Source organism: Acanthopagrus latus, chromosome 22 (genome assembly GCF_904848185.1).
Source record: "Acanthopagrus latus isolate v.2019 chromosome 22, fAcaLat1.1, whole genome shotgun sequence".
Taxonomy (NCBI): Eukaryota; Metazoa; Chordata; class Actinopteri; order Spariformes; family Sparidae; genus Acanthopagrus; species Acanthopagrus latus.
Genome location: NC_051060.1, coordinates 5,726,038 through 5,738,221, shown reverse-complemented (window position 1 = coordinate 5,738,221; position 12,184 = coordinate 5,726,038). Strand labels below are relative to the sequence as shown.

At 42.4% G+C, this 12,184-nt stretch overlaps 1 protein-coding gene and 1 long non-coding RNA gene across 8 annotated transcripts in view; one reads left to right on the top strand and one right to left on the bottom strand.

Moving 5' to 3' along the window:
- LOC119012642 (protein CEBPZOS-like) overlaps positions 1–8,480 on the bottom strand; it is a 41,037-nt gene extending 32,557 nt beyond the window's left edge. For 6 of the 7 annotated variants that reach the window (XM_037086637.1, XM_037086638.1, XM_037086639.1 and 3 more), the window contains exons 1-2: positions 8,282–8,480; positions 5,445–5,643 (exon numbers count right to left, since the gene is read on the bottom strand). The gene's annotated coding sequence lies outside the window, so the exon portion shown is untranslated. The remainder of the gene's footprint in view (positions 1–5,444; positions 5,644–8,281) is intronic. The other variant, XM_037086643.1, reaches the window with a different exon arrangement.
- On the top strand, positions 8,074–10,837 carry LOC119012643. Its single transcript, XR_005072547.1, has 3 exons — positions 8,074–8,150; positions 9,128–9,208; positions 9,888–10,837. It is a non-coding gene; the product is annotated as an uncharacterized LOC119012643 (long non-coding RNA).
- The last annotated feature ends 1,347 nt before the right edge of the window (positions 10,838–12,184 follow it).

The following is a 12,184-nucleotide window of genomic DNA, read 5'->3' as shown; positions in this document are numbered from 1 at the left end:
CTGACAGCCCTAATGTAAATGTTACCCTTCTCAGCTGGAATTTCCGTTCTATATCTGCATAATGCACCTTTATATGGTGCACAAGAAATTCAGGTGTTTTAACTGTCATGCATACTTTCTATTAAGAGTCATAAATGAAGCATGCACAGGATTTAGAGTGGAAGCTTTCAGATTAAAGTGACAAAAACAACAAAAAAGGTTAAAAACATTTTTTTTTTTTTTTTGGCGCCCCCAGTAGTCGTATCAAAAAAGAGCAGGTTCACTAAAACTTCATGCTGGAACACAACTACTAACCTATTTGTTTTCCTCATTTTGGATTCTCTGGCTCAGCGTTGCATCATCGGTCACCCATTTCATCAGCATATAGGGCCACACCGTTAAATTGCATGTCATTGTTGAACTCAATCTGAATGATTAGCATGAAGTTATTTCACCTTTATGAGCAAATCAACACACAGTGTCCACTTTAATTGGAAAAGTGGATTTTACCATAACATATTTGCTGTGACTAAACCTTACTCAGAATAAGACTTTTACTACCAAAATGTGACTCACAGGCTTCTATCTTTACTCCATGTTCTGAGTTTATTACAGCTTCTGTGTAAAAGATTACTGCTCTGTGTGCAGAACATGCATGAACTGTAATATTAGAAGCTTCCAAAGTGACTCTTCCTGTCCGTCTATCTTTGGCCGATCGGCCCACTGATGGGCTTAAAGTGTCTCAAACAGATGATGGATGTCAAACATAAACACAGTCGGTGTTTTCAGCTGCGGACGAGCCGTCCGGGAGGAGGACGGATGAACGTTTTTCTTTTCAACTATTTTTACTTCGTCCATCTAACTCCCAGCTGGGTCGTTTCGGCTGAATGTAAAGCAAGATAGTGCTCAGCCCTCACAAGACGTTTGCTCGCTTCTACTGCAGGTGCCACTGACAGATTTGGAATGATTGTGAAGGTCATAAATCAGAGTTAAATGTCCTTTTTTTTTTTTTTATTACAGTAAGTTATGCGTCTGAGAGGAGGAACAGACACTGTATGGGAACAGAGGATGGCCGTGCTTTGGATTATTTCTTCTAGTGTCATTTTCTTGAGACAACAAGATAATCAAGGACACCACAATCAGTAAGAACTATAATTTGTTATGGTACAGAACATTTCAGAAGACTCCAGCAGGGGATTAACAAAGGTACATCCTATCTTGTCTTTATAAAGTGATGGAGACAACATTGTCTATTTAAAAAATTGTTCCCAATGTCCCAAGTGCACACCTATAAAGATGATAGACTTGCGATCTTGAGATTATGACAGTGACATTAAAAAATATCTAATTCAAGCAGAGCCATTGATTAAATGCGAGTACAGTAAAATGCTCCTCCTTTAGTTAAAATTTGAGAATTTGAAAAGATATTCATCAATATATACTATAGCCCACAAATTACAGTGTAAATATAAAGAATACACAAGATCAATAAAATACTTACAAAGCAAAACTTTTTTTTTTTTGCTGTATTTCCCTGGAAAAGTTTTTGAATGGCCCAGATCCCACATGTTTATCCCTCATGTAAATACACTAATCAAACTAGGTAGAGATAGTGAGATATTTTGCTGTTTCACTTGATCGTCTCTGTGACATAATTACATTTTTATTTGGTGTTTTGTGGATACTATTGCCCCTTAATGCAACACATTTCATTTGACTTGCATACATGCATCCATATCCCAGTCTCCCTTACTCATGTTGAGCAGTGTGTGTGTGTGTTTTGGCACTAGGTGGCAGCACTCTGCAGATGATTCTGACACTGTTTGACTCTGTGAAATCATTTCAGTCACCCAAAACAAGCAGGTATCCATCGAGATGTTGACTCAAACTGCAGTCTCACAGAACTTCCTGCTGTCTGTTTATAAAACCTTTAATATTGTCACATCAGGCACTTTAAACACTGTGTCTGTGTGTATTCATCTACTTTCAGCCATTCCTGTCTCCCTTTAAAGAGCTGCTGTGGTTTTGAGTGGTTTCATTAACTTCTTTTCATTGTTAGAATTGTCTCGATTTAGAAAAACAATAAGCACTGGATTATCAAAATCAGGCTGAACCGAAAATTTCTCATGGTCTCTTCATGGTTTCTTGCATCAGATCTCGGCCCTCTGTTAGAAGTGAGCTGATGACGTCCTTAAACCTGTGTTAATGGCCTCTGTTGTTTTTGCAGCAGAGAAGAAGAGAAAGATCTCCGTGATTCCACCATGATGTCATGCAGTCAGCTCCACCCATGTGTGTTATTACTTCTGCCTGTTGTGTACAAGCGAGGCAGCTCAGCCAGCGATTGGCCGTCTTTGATCTCAGTCTCACGGCGCGCCGTCGGTCTCCGAGGCCTGACACTGCACCCCCGCCCTCCAACGTCAAACTAAGACCCGCCGGTCCATTGTGACGGTACAGGAGGAGGACCGCAGACAAAACACAGGGATGAGGACTCCTTCAGATCTGTCACTGTCTGGGCCCCCCCTCACCCCTGGACGTGGACCCAGAACCCCCCCCACCCGGAGGACTGAAACCGCTGATGTAACGAGCGCAAGGCGGGTTTGGCAGCCATCTTGTTTTCACAGCTTCTTCATCTCCGTCTGGTGTAGTTGCTCGAATTGCTGTCAGATTTTCGCCTGCCAAAAAATGACTTCCTTTAGAGCGCGACGCAATTCAAAATGTGGACCCAAGTGGGTTTAGAACATCAGGAGAACACCAGGAAGCAGAAAAAATGATGAAAAATGCACAGACAGAGTTTCCGATTTTTACCATTCATGAAACAGACGGACAAGTTTTATCTTACAGTTTACAGTGTGGGGTATGGCTCGTCTCAGTGTCCAGTGGTGTTTTTAAATGACTTGTTTTGATGGATCAACAGCCCACACCCAAAGATATTTACTTTACGGCAATATTTCTCAACTCAAATGATTAAATGATTGTCATTAATTGCTAAGATTTTAAAAGATTTAAAACATTTGACTTGAAATCAAGAGAAATTTGAGAGTATACCACAGTCATCTACCATTGTTTTTACTTTGATAGCTACAAACCCAGATGCAAAAACTATTTGACTGAATAATCTTCAGGCCCACTTGTTGATTCTGTGCACAGCCAAGACAGTGTGATAATTGTAAATTAACTCCACGTCATAGATTTAATCATCTGATTCTTCCATTGAGTGTAAAAATACACACATTTACTGAACCCTTATTGGTCTTTTTTCATGTTTGTGTGTTATTGTCCAATGCAGCTAAACTCTTTCGGACTTTTCTGAAATAGTGTCATGTGTAGACTACATTTGCAGTTTGGGGAACACAACTCACTTCGAGGAAATGTTACTGCGTGATTTCTAAATGAAGGAGGGGTAAACAGCACACATCCTCATACCTATCGACATCGCTGTTCCTACACAACGTGACTGTTGTACCCCCCAATGCTCCATGGATATACTAGTTTGGTCTAGCTACCGGAAGACACAGATGTCATCAAACCGGTATGTAGCTGCTTGCACAAACACACTGTTTTAACTAAACTTTTATTCATTTTGAGTCATACACGCTACAGTGCTGTGTTGTAAGGTGTCTGCTGATGTTGCAAAACTTTTGGGGTGAGATGTGGAGCCTGTTAAGATGCTTAAAACACAGTGCAAAGTTCTGACCCCATGCTGTTAGCTGTCAATGCTAACTCTCCGTTCAAGGAGCCCTGTAAGGGTTTGACCAAATGTGTTCGCATCTTCGGTACTGGCAAGTCAAGGGTAGCTTGAGCAATGAAGCTGCATGATTAACTTCTCCTTTAAGTCCAAGCCCTGTTTATGTCATAATTTGACTCAAATCCCTTGTCTGAACAGGAATGGTAGAAATGTTATTGTGCCCAGATTTTAAATTCACATTGATCGGACGCGAATCATCAGAATTTGGGTGTATTTAGCTGCGAGTCGCAGCACGTAAACCGTCCTCCCCTCCTCGAATTCAGGCTCACATCACGTGGCTGAGAACGTCAGAAAACCCTCGGTGGGACTATCTCTTTGCGTGGTTGGATATTTTCCACGAGCGATGGCGTGATTCTCTTGGCCTTTCTCTCACATGCCAGCCCCCCTCCCCCTCCCCCTCCCCCACACACCCCGTCCAAAACACCCGAGCGTCCCCGAGCTGCAGTAACTCATCTCAGAGGAAATTTATTAGCCTCCGCTGTCGGTCCGCAAGACACAGCCCTGGAGTTAAACCAACGAGCTCTAACTTAAATAGCTGATGAGGACATGAAGAAGCTCTTTTTTTCTCTCCTGTACAGCAAATATCTTCGTCGTCAAGCTGCTGGTTTGAGTGCACAAACACATAAATACGCCGTCCTCCTCCCGGTTCGCAAATTCAACAGGTCGGACACGAGTGACCTGTGGAAACGGAGTAACTGCCCTCTGTGGACCGTGTTTCAGCAGCGGCAGGGTGGGTGGTCCGTCCATGTTTCTCCATTACGCGTCTCTTTACAATGACTGCAATGTGTTTAACAAATGAAGAAACATTTCTGCGGATGAATCCGTCCTGAGGGCTGATGGCTGAGTTAAAGGTGGAGGTTGTTTCAGGTCCCGGCTGCGCTCTGCTAAAACGCAAAGGTTAAGTCAGAGCTCAGCAAGATGTCATATTAACTACTTTTACAGAAGACATTTAACATTCCTGATGAATCACTGGTTTTCGCTGCAGTAATAAAAAGGGCCCATCTGACTAATCGCGGACTCGGTCTGCAGTAAAAACCATCACAGACCAGAAGTGCATTGTGTAATAAAAAACTGTCTTCACCAACAATAACTTATTTCGGAATGTAAAGAAACAGCATAACTGCAGCCATTGTATTCACTTTTAAAAACAAACTTTAAACCACTGACTGTATAAATTATGGACAGAGGTTTGACGAAACCAACGAAGAAGCGCTGTAAACCTGAATTCTTCCTAATGTCCAGCAGGGGGCGACTCCACTTGCCTCAAAAAGAAGTCAGATTGTATGTAAGCTTATGAGACAATGTCCCGAATCCTCACTTGATTTATGACCTCTGTAAACAGTTTCCTTATCAGTTTATAGTCTCAATCTCCTGGAACTCAATCTGACCCTGTGATTGACAAGTTTCTACCGTGGCGTGTCCTCAGGTTCGCACTCAGATCCAATCAGCTTATCCTCCCCAGCTACACCCTTTCGCGATAATATGCTCCTTTCTGCCAACAAAAATGCAAGATGGCGACTGCTAAAATGCCAAACGAGAGAGATGGTCGCCGCCTCTGTTAACATCGATGGATGGAATTCAGCACAAGTTATTTTGCTTGTTTTAACTTGTGTTTTGCTTCGTGACACTTCGAGCTCACGTCATCACACATCACTGTACATGCATTAGACATTCTCATCCCCCCCCCCGCCCCCCACAGGTCCAGAGTTTAGTTACTGACCTGCTGATTTATGAGATCCACGGCGCCGTGTCTCTGGGCTTCACTCGCCCTTTATAAAAACCAGCGACATGCTACGCTGCAATCGGAGCGCCCTCGTCTTCATCTGCTGTTGATCAGCCGCCTCTTTAAACGTCCGACCGGAGGTTTTACTGCTGCTCTCCACCCTGCGGAGCCTCCAGGAGTCAGGTTCACCTGGACGCTGGTCGTAAACAGGTTCAAAAACGTATTAATGAAGATATAACAAGGGGCGAAATGTTCCATCGCAGACGAGGTTACAAAGACAGATCAGATGGTCTAAAAACATTGTTGTTGTAAGTGTGTTGTTTAATAGAATTAAGAGTTGCTTTTCCATCATTGGGGTTTGAATTATGAGAAATATTAGTGCTGTTTGCTTTTACAGTAGGAGTCATTGTCATTCATTGGATAAAATCAACACATTTTCTTGATTATATTTCAGATTGTGGATACAAGTAGCAGCTGACAAATACATCATGCTTCTAAGGAGTCACTTATTAATCCTAATACTGTATTTAATAAAATTACGAGTTATTTTGCCCATAAGTCGTTTATTTAACCTTGTAATGCCAGAAAGGCGCATGAGCATTGGGATTTTTCCATTTATGGTTGATTAAAGGCAGTTTTCTGTCAGCAGACAAGATGTTAATGTAGTGGAGAATACTGTACAATCGCTCTCACATTCATCTGTTTTATTTCCGCTAATGAGAGCCACTGTGCCGCTTTGGTGCAGATGGGGAATTTTTATTGTTTTTCCAGACTTGAGATCAAGGTGACAACAATTAATGACCACGGCGAGCAGACCGGGTTTTAAGTGTGGTTAAAACACAATACTGATCACCTGAGATTTACTGTACCATCGTACAGTCGGTGCTTCGAGCAGGACGAGCTCCAAAGCAAACAGCCGCGGCATCCCTCATTACCTCAGAAGAACTGGACAAACATTTCCCAACTGTCAAGATTGTAGTCTCATAACTGTCCGGACGGCTGTGGGCATCAGGAGAGCGCAGCTTTTCATAAGCAGAGCGAAATGAAGAGTTATTTGCAGGTATTAATGTCTCAGGACTATGTGGGCTTGTTATTCGACCAGTCTGAACGGATGATGGAGAAGAGGATCAAATCTCACTGCTGTCATGAAAGTAAGAAAAGTGACATCATGCAATTTATTCTATTCAGCCTTCCGTGAGGCATTTATTTATAGAACGTGGCGGGATGCGTCACACTACTGCCACATTCGAGGTACCAACACGACTGTTGGAAAACCTCCGGAGAATTGTTTCCTTTGCTTTCACGTCAAAGTGATGAGATGAGATAAATGTTGCTAAACATTTAGCCCAGTTGGATACGTTAACATTTGTACATGCCATACGTATCATATTAAACTTTTAACAATATGTTCCTTAATTATAACTTTATGGGGCGATGTGTGAATGCTGCCAAGCCAGAGACCACTGTTCAAGCCAGTGTTTCAACATTTGTAAGCATGAAACCACCGGATATTAATAACAATACGTCTGGACATTTTCCAGTCATGTTTGTGGCAACAGAACCAGGTAAGAACAAACTTGATTCTCGCCCCCAACACTTACCAAGTGTTTTATGTGTCTAAACCTAACCAGGTGATTGCAAATAAATGTAAACATGAACAAATATGAGCTTATAGATAGAATAGCCCTGTGTGTTGTAGTGTTCTTAGGTATGCATGGCACCCCTCTTGGAATGGCCCTGCATCACTCGCGATTGATTGGTCATAGTCGAATAATTCCAACTTATTTGCTGCTATGTTTTTACATTAAATGCAAATTAAAACCTGGGTGGAAAGAAAACAGTCCTCAGATATAAAAAGGTCTTCAGCTCCCTGTAGGATCCTTTCAACATTTTAAATAAACTGGTAGATTGGACTCGAACATTTTTACCCCACATTAATAAAAAAAAAAAAGCAGGAAATAGAGACGGTGTTTTTGTCCCTTCTCCTCCTCTGCCGGCCACACCAGATTCCCTCGGCTGATGTCTTTACGGCTCGGAAACATAAAAACCCTCTGAAAACAAACAGTCAGATGTTAAACGGGAGCTGAGGGATTGGTACATGAAGATCCTCATAAAGAAAGGCCCGTGACATCTGTTTCCTTCCCCTGGTGACCCCTGGGACGTCACGGCGGGGTCACGGGCACCATTAAAGGTCACACGGAGGGGAAACTGTTAACAGTAGTCAACAGCAGACCACCTACCACCCTAACCGAGGGTGATCACCAGTAACTCATCGTTTAATTAAGGGTTTTTTTTTAGCTGTTTTTTTTTTTTTTTTAGTTTTTTAATCTGTTAATCTGAGTCGTGATGAGCAAAAATCTGTTTTCTTTCTTTTTCAGACTTTTTTTGAGACTTTTTTTTTCCCAGCCACCTGTTCAGATCATTCAGAGCTCACTGGACATAGAGTTCTTTGACTTAAATGTATACTGTTTGCTGGATGACAAAAAAGTTTTAAACAAGCACGTGTTTTTCTGGAGCTTTCAGCAACATATCACAGCTTTCACTGGACGGAATTTGGTCACTTGTCATCTCATGACATAAATATGGAACACTGTAGATCAATGAAGAACTGATGAAAGCCAAAGATTGGGCTGAAAGATTTTGGGAGTTTTGGAGTTTTGGAAAGTAATTGAGTACATCCAGCCCAGCAGACACAATTTTGAGGTACTTGTACTTGCACAATTTCATTTTTGAATTTTACTTAAGTAAAGAAACAGCGTTCATGTAGCTCTCATTGAGCCTTAATGAGCCGACTAACACATCATTTTACACTGAATAAAGTCTGATGTACTTACACCTTGAGTCTTTCTGGCAAGCAGGGTGTTTGTCTTTTGAAATGCTGTCCAGCCTTTGTTGTGGTTGTAATCTGATTATTTCCTCCTAATTTACTACAAAGATCACAGCCTGGTACAAACAGCTCTTATCATATTCTTGTTAGTCAGTCTTGTTCGCACAGTTCCCCACATGGCCCTGAATCAACTGTAGTGCTGCACAGGTGTTTTCACTTCCTGTTTGATTGGAGCTCTCAGGACTGATTGGACAGACTATTGACTCTTCTTTCTCACTTTGCTTCACTTTTTTAAAGCAGACACATTTGACACTTTTTGTTTTTCAGATACTGCCTACCTGAGTTCCTTAGTGTTACAACTGACTTTAGATCTTAACTTCAGACATGTTATTGCATTTTATTCCTTCATGGTATTTGGGAAACATACAGTCAAGCCCTGAAATCTACAGGAACAGGTCACGTGTGAACAGAAGCAGGGTTTAATTACCATCTCTGCACCTGGTATCAGTTTTGGTAACATGCCAGTGTGGCTGTATTATGAATGAAAGTAGAAACATAACTAACCCTAACCCTTTGGAAGGATAGTCTTGCTCATATAGAGACTATTTCTTCAGTAGGAAGTAGTTCAGCTAAACAAAACTATTCTATTTAGTTTATAGAAATATATTTTTCAAGAATACAAAGAGTGAAGAACATATTCTGCAGTGATCGATGAAGTCAGATTACTTTTCTAAGCATCAGTGATGCCTCGCAGTCAACAGGGTTCATCCCGATCGTCCTCTCAGAGCTGCAAGAATAACAGGGCCTAACATAAAAAAGTTAATTCTACTCTTTTTCATGGTGTCCTGACCAGTTTCAACAGGCCTGGTGAGAAGCAGAGCACAGCGGCAGCCTGAGACGCTTCACTGCTCTTTTAAAGAGGAAACCTGTGCAGGTGAAAAAAGATATTTTTGTTGAAAAATTGAAAGTTTGACATAAAAGACGAGTGCACTGGTGATCTATTCTACATAATATACTCTACAGTGATAAAACTATAAAAACAAACTATGTTCTTAGCCGAAGGACAACAGGATATAGGCCATAACGTATCTGCAGCGTGATGCCTTCAGGTACCAGGGGAAACCTCCCTTTCACTGTGAAACCCGAGATTTTTTACCTCCTCCTCCTTCTCTCTGCTCAACTATTTTAAAAGCCTTTCGGTGTTAATCCTCAGGTCAAACACTGCGAGAGTTTCTGCTGATGTGTGTGAGCTCAGAGCCTTCCTTTAGATCTAAAGGCAGCATTAACGGATCAGAACAGCATGGGCGGGAGATCAGGAGATCGGAAGGGATGGATCCATGCAGGGTCCCTGGTTTAAAACAGGAAGTCGTCATTTGAGCTGAACATTCAGACAAGATGTTACTGAAGTTTGAAACGACACATTGAAACTGTACCTTTAAACACTTGATGGGATGTGAGCTTTGATGACACATCACCACAAGGGAGCTGTAACCGGGTAGAATATCAGTCAGCTGGCTGGTGTCATTAAAAACATTTAAAGAGAGGTCAAAGAGTGCATTTCATTGCATCCTTAAAATCATCGGTCCATTGTGAACATACGCTTTATTCCGCAGACTTATATCATGGTTCAATCTCAGTGTTTCCTCACACGGGATGGATGCTCACAGTTCCCGACAAAGATTCCTCAACACCAGTCAGACCTCCAACGAAGATCAACTACTCACTCAGGCGGTACAATCAGCAGCCGCCATCACAAAAAACCTTCACGGCAGCACAAAGCCGAGCTGATGCGTCGGCCTGCCAGCAGTGCCTGGGTGGCAGCAGTGAACCCTCCAATCAGAGTGTGCGAAGTTAAAGCTGGCAGTCTGCAGGCTGTGCAGCAACATGGACGACAGTCGGAACAGTTCAGATGGTATTTGTGATTTGTCAATTCAGCGGAAACCTGTTCCGTCTGTCTGTCAACAGCCCGAACGCAAGCAGCCACTCACCAGAGATGTTATCAGACGGCGGCAGGAGGACATCGAGGTGAGATCTGTGGGAACCATCACTGATCTGGACCATGAGCCAGTTGTGTTTAGAATCTCAGGGCAGCTGAGTCCACTGCCGTTATCAGACGGACATCTTGTGTCGGCACCTCAAGAAGGAAATCTTTCTGCGTCTTTTAATTTCACAAGGTTAGCTGTGCCCTGAGGCTGCTCGCCGGAGAAACACTGTGGTTATCTGTGGTTTTGCAGAAAAGTACTTAGTCAGCATTCATTCTGGTGATTAGGTTTGATTTATCCATAAAGCAGAAGCATCTCTGTATAATTCAATACGGTTGAATTGACACCTCTCTTAAACAGTTTCAACAGCGGAAGTTTGCTACGAGCTAGCCTTTCTCTGATGGTTCACAATCATCAGTCGATCTTTACTGAGTTTGCGGGCCTTCACTTCTACTTTGTAAGTCAATATGGCCCAACCCTGGATTAGACTGTATACATTTCAGCTAGGTGTACCTAATAAACTGGCTTTGATAATCAGTTCATGAGTTCATATTAACAGAACATCTTCCAGACAAATCCGATAAAAGAGACCAGACAGTGGATTTGCATAGTGATGACAGCTGGATAATAGAAGTCGAAGTCGTTCAGGAGGGGAAATTCACCCGAGAGGACAAAAAAAAAAAAAAAGAGATTCTGTGTACGACAAGTTAATCCGTCATGATTTATACCTGGCTACAACACAAAGCAGAGGTGACGCTGCAGAAATTAGCCAGAGACGCGCTTTGTGTAACGCCACGGTACACTGACACGACGGCAGCCGGCCGTTTAGTCACGAATGCGAGAGGTGTGATTAACAGCCGAAGAGATGAAATCAGCGGTGATGAGGAGGGAAACACGTCTGTCGATAACCGACTGATTCTGCTGTGCTCATCTCCCGTCAGCAGGACGTTACTGACATTCTGATTTTAGGGAACGCTCCACAGTCAAACAGGTCAAAGTGAGAGAGATGTGGTGTGTTATGTGGGTATTGTTACTATGTCTGGCGTTTCTTTCTTTCTCTTTCTTTCTTTTTTTCTTTCTTTCTTTCTTCGTGTGGGGGACAACGTGGCAGCACAAACATGTTTGACCTGACAGAGATAAACGGGGGGGTGTGAAGACCAACTAAGCAGAAAGATGGAATCGCAAACCACATCGCAAAACATCATCGCAGCTGCCAAACACAAAGTGAGTCGTGGCACAAGTATGAAAGCAGCTCTAATTCATTGGTCTGATCCTGTTTCATCACTGTGTTCCCTGATCTCACTTTGCTCAGAGGAATGATGGCAAAAAAAACCCCAACACAAAATTAGACCAGAGAGCCGGACTCATCCTTTACCGTCCGTCCCTGAGAGTCCAGATGTTTGTGGACAGAAAGCTGCCGACCCGCTGAGGACAGAACGAGGACTTAGCCGGCTTCCTAAAAGACTCACGGGCTTCTTAAAGAGAGAGTTTTAAACAAAGAGCCGATGTTTGCTCTGTCCGTCTCGGCATGAATCAGATTGTTCAGGTTTACTCTGAGCTGTTTGCCGGTGGATCACCTTACACCTTTTCTCTTCACCTGCAGGAAGCATTAACAGATAATGAGTCCAGAACTGGAGGGTTTCTTTTTCAGCTTAACATAAACACAACCGTGGTGAAGTATTCAGATCCTTTATGTAAATTGGTTAAAAAATAGATGTGTTATTTTGGATGGGTCTGTGAATCTCTGGGTTACCTTCAGTGTGTTTAAATGTCTAAACAGTCCGGTCTGTGTTTGTCATGAACACATACATCCTATAAAAATGGCGGATATTTAATAGCTGAAGTTTAGGTTACAAATATATTTTTATATCGTATTAAGCCATCTGTTATTCTTCTCCGCTCCGCTCCAACATCTGGAAAACTGTCCT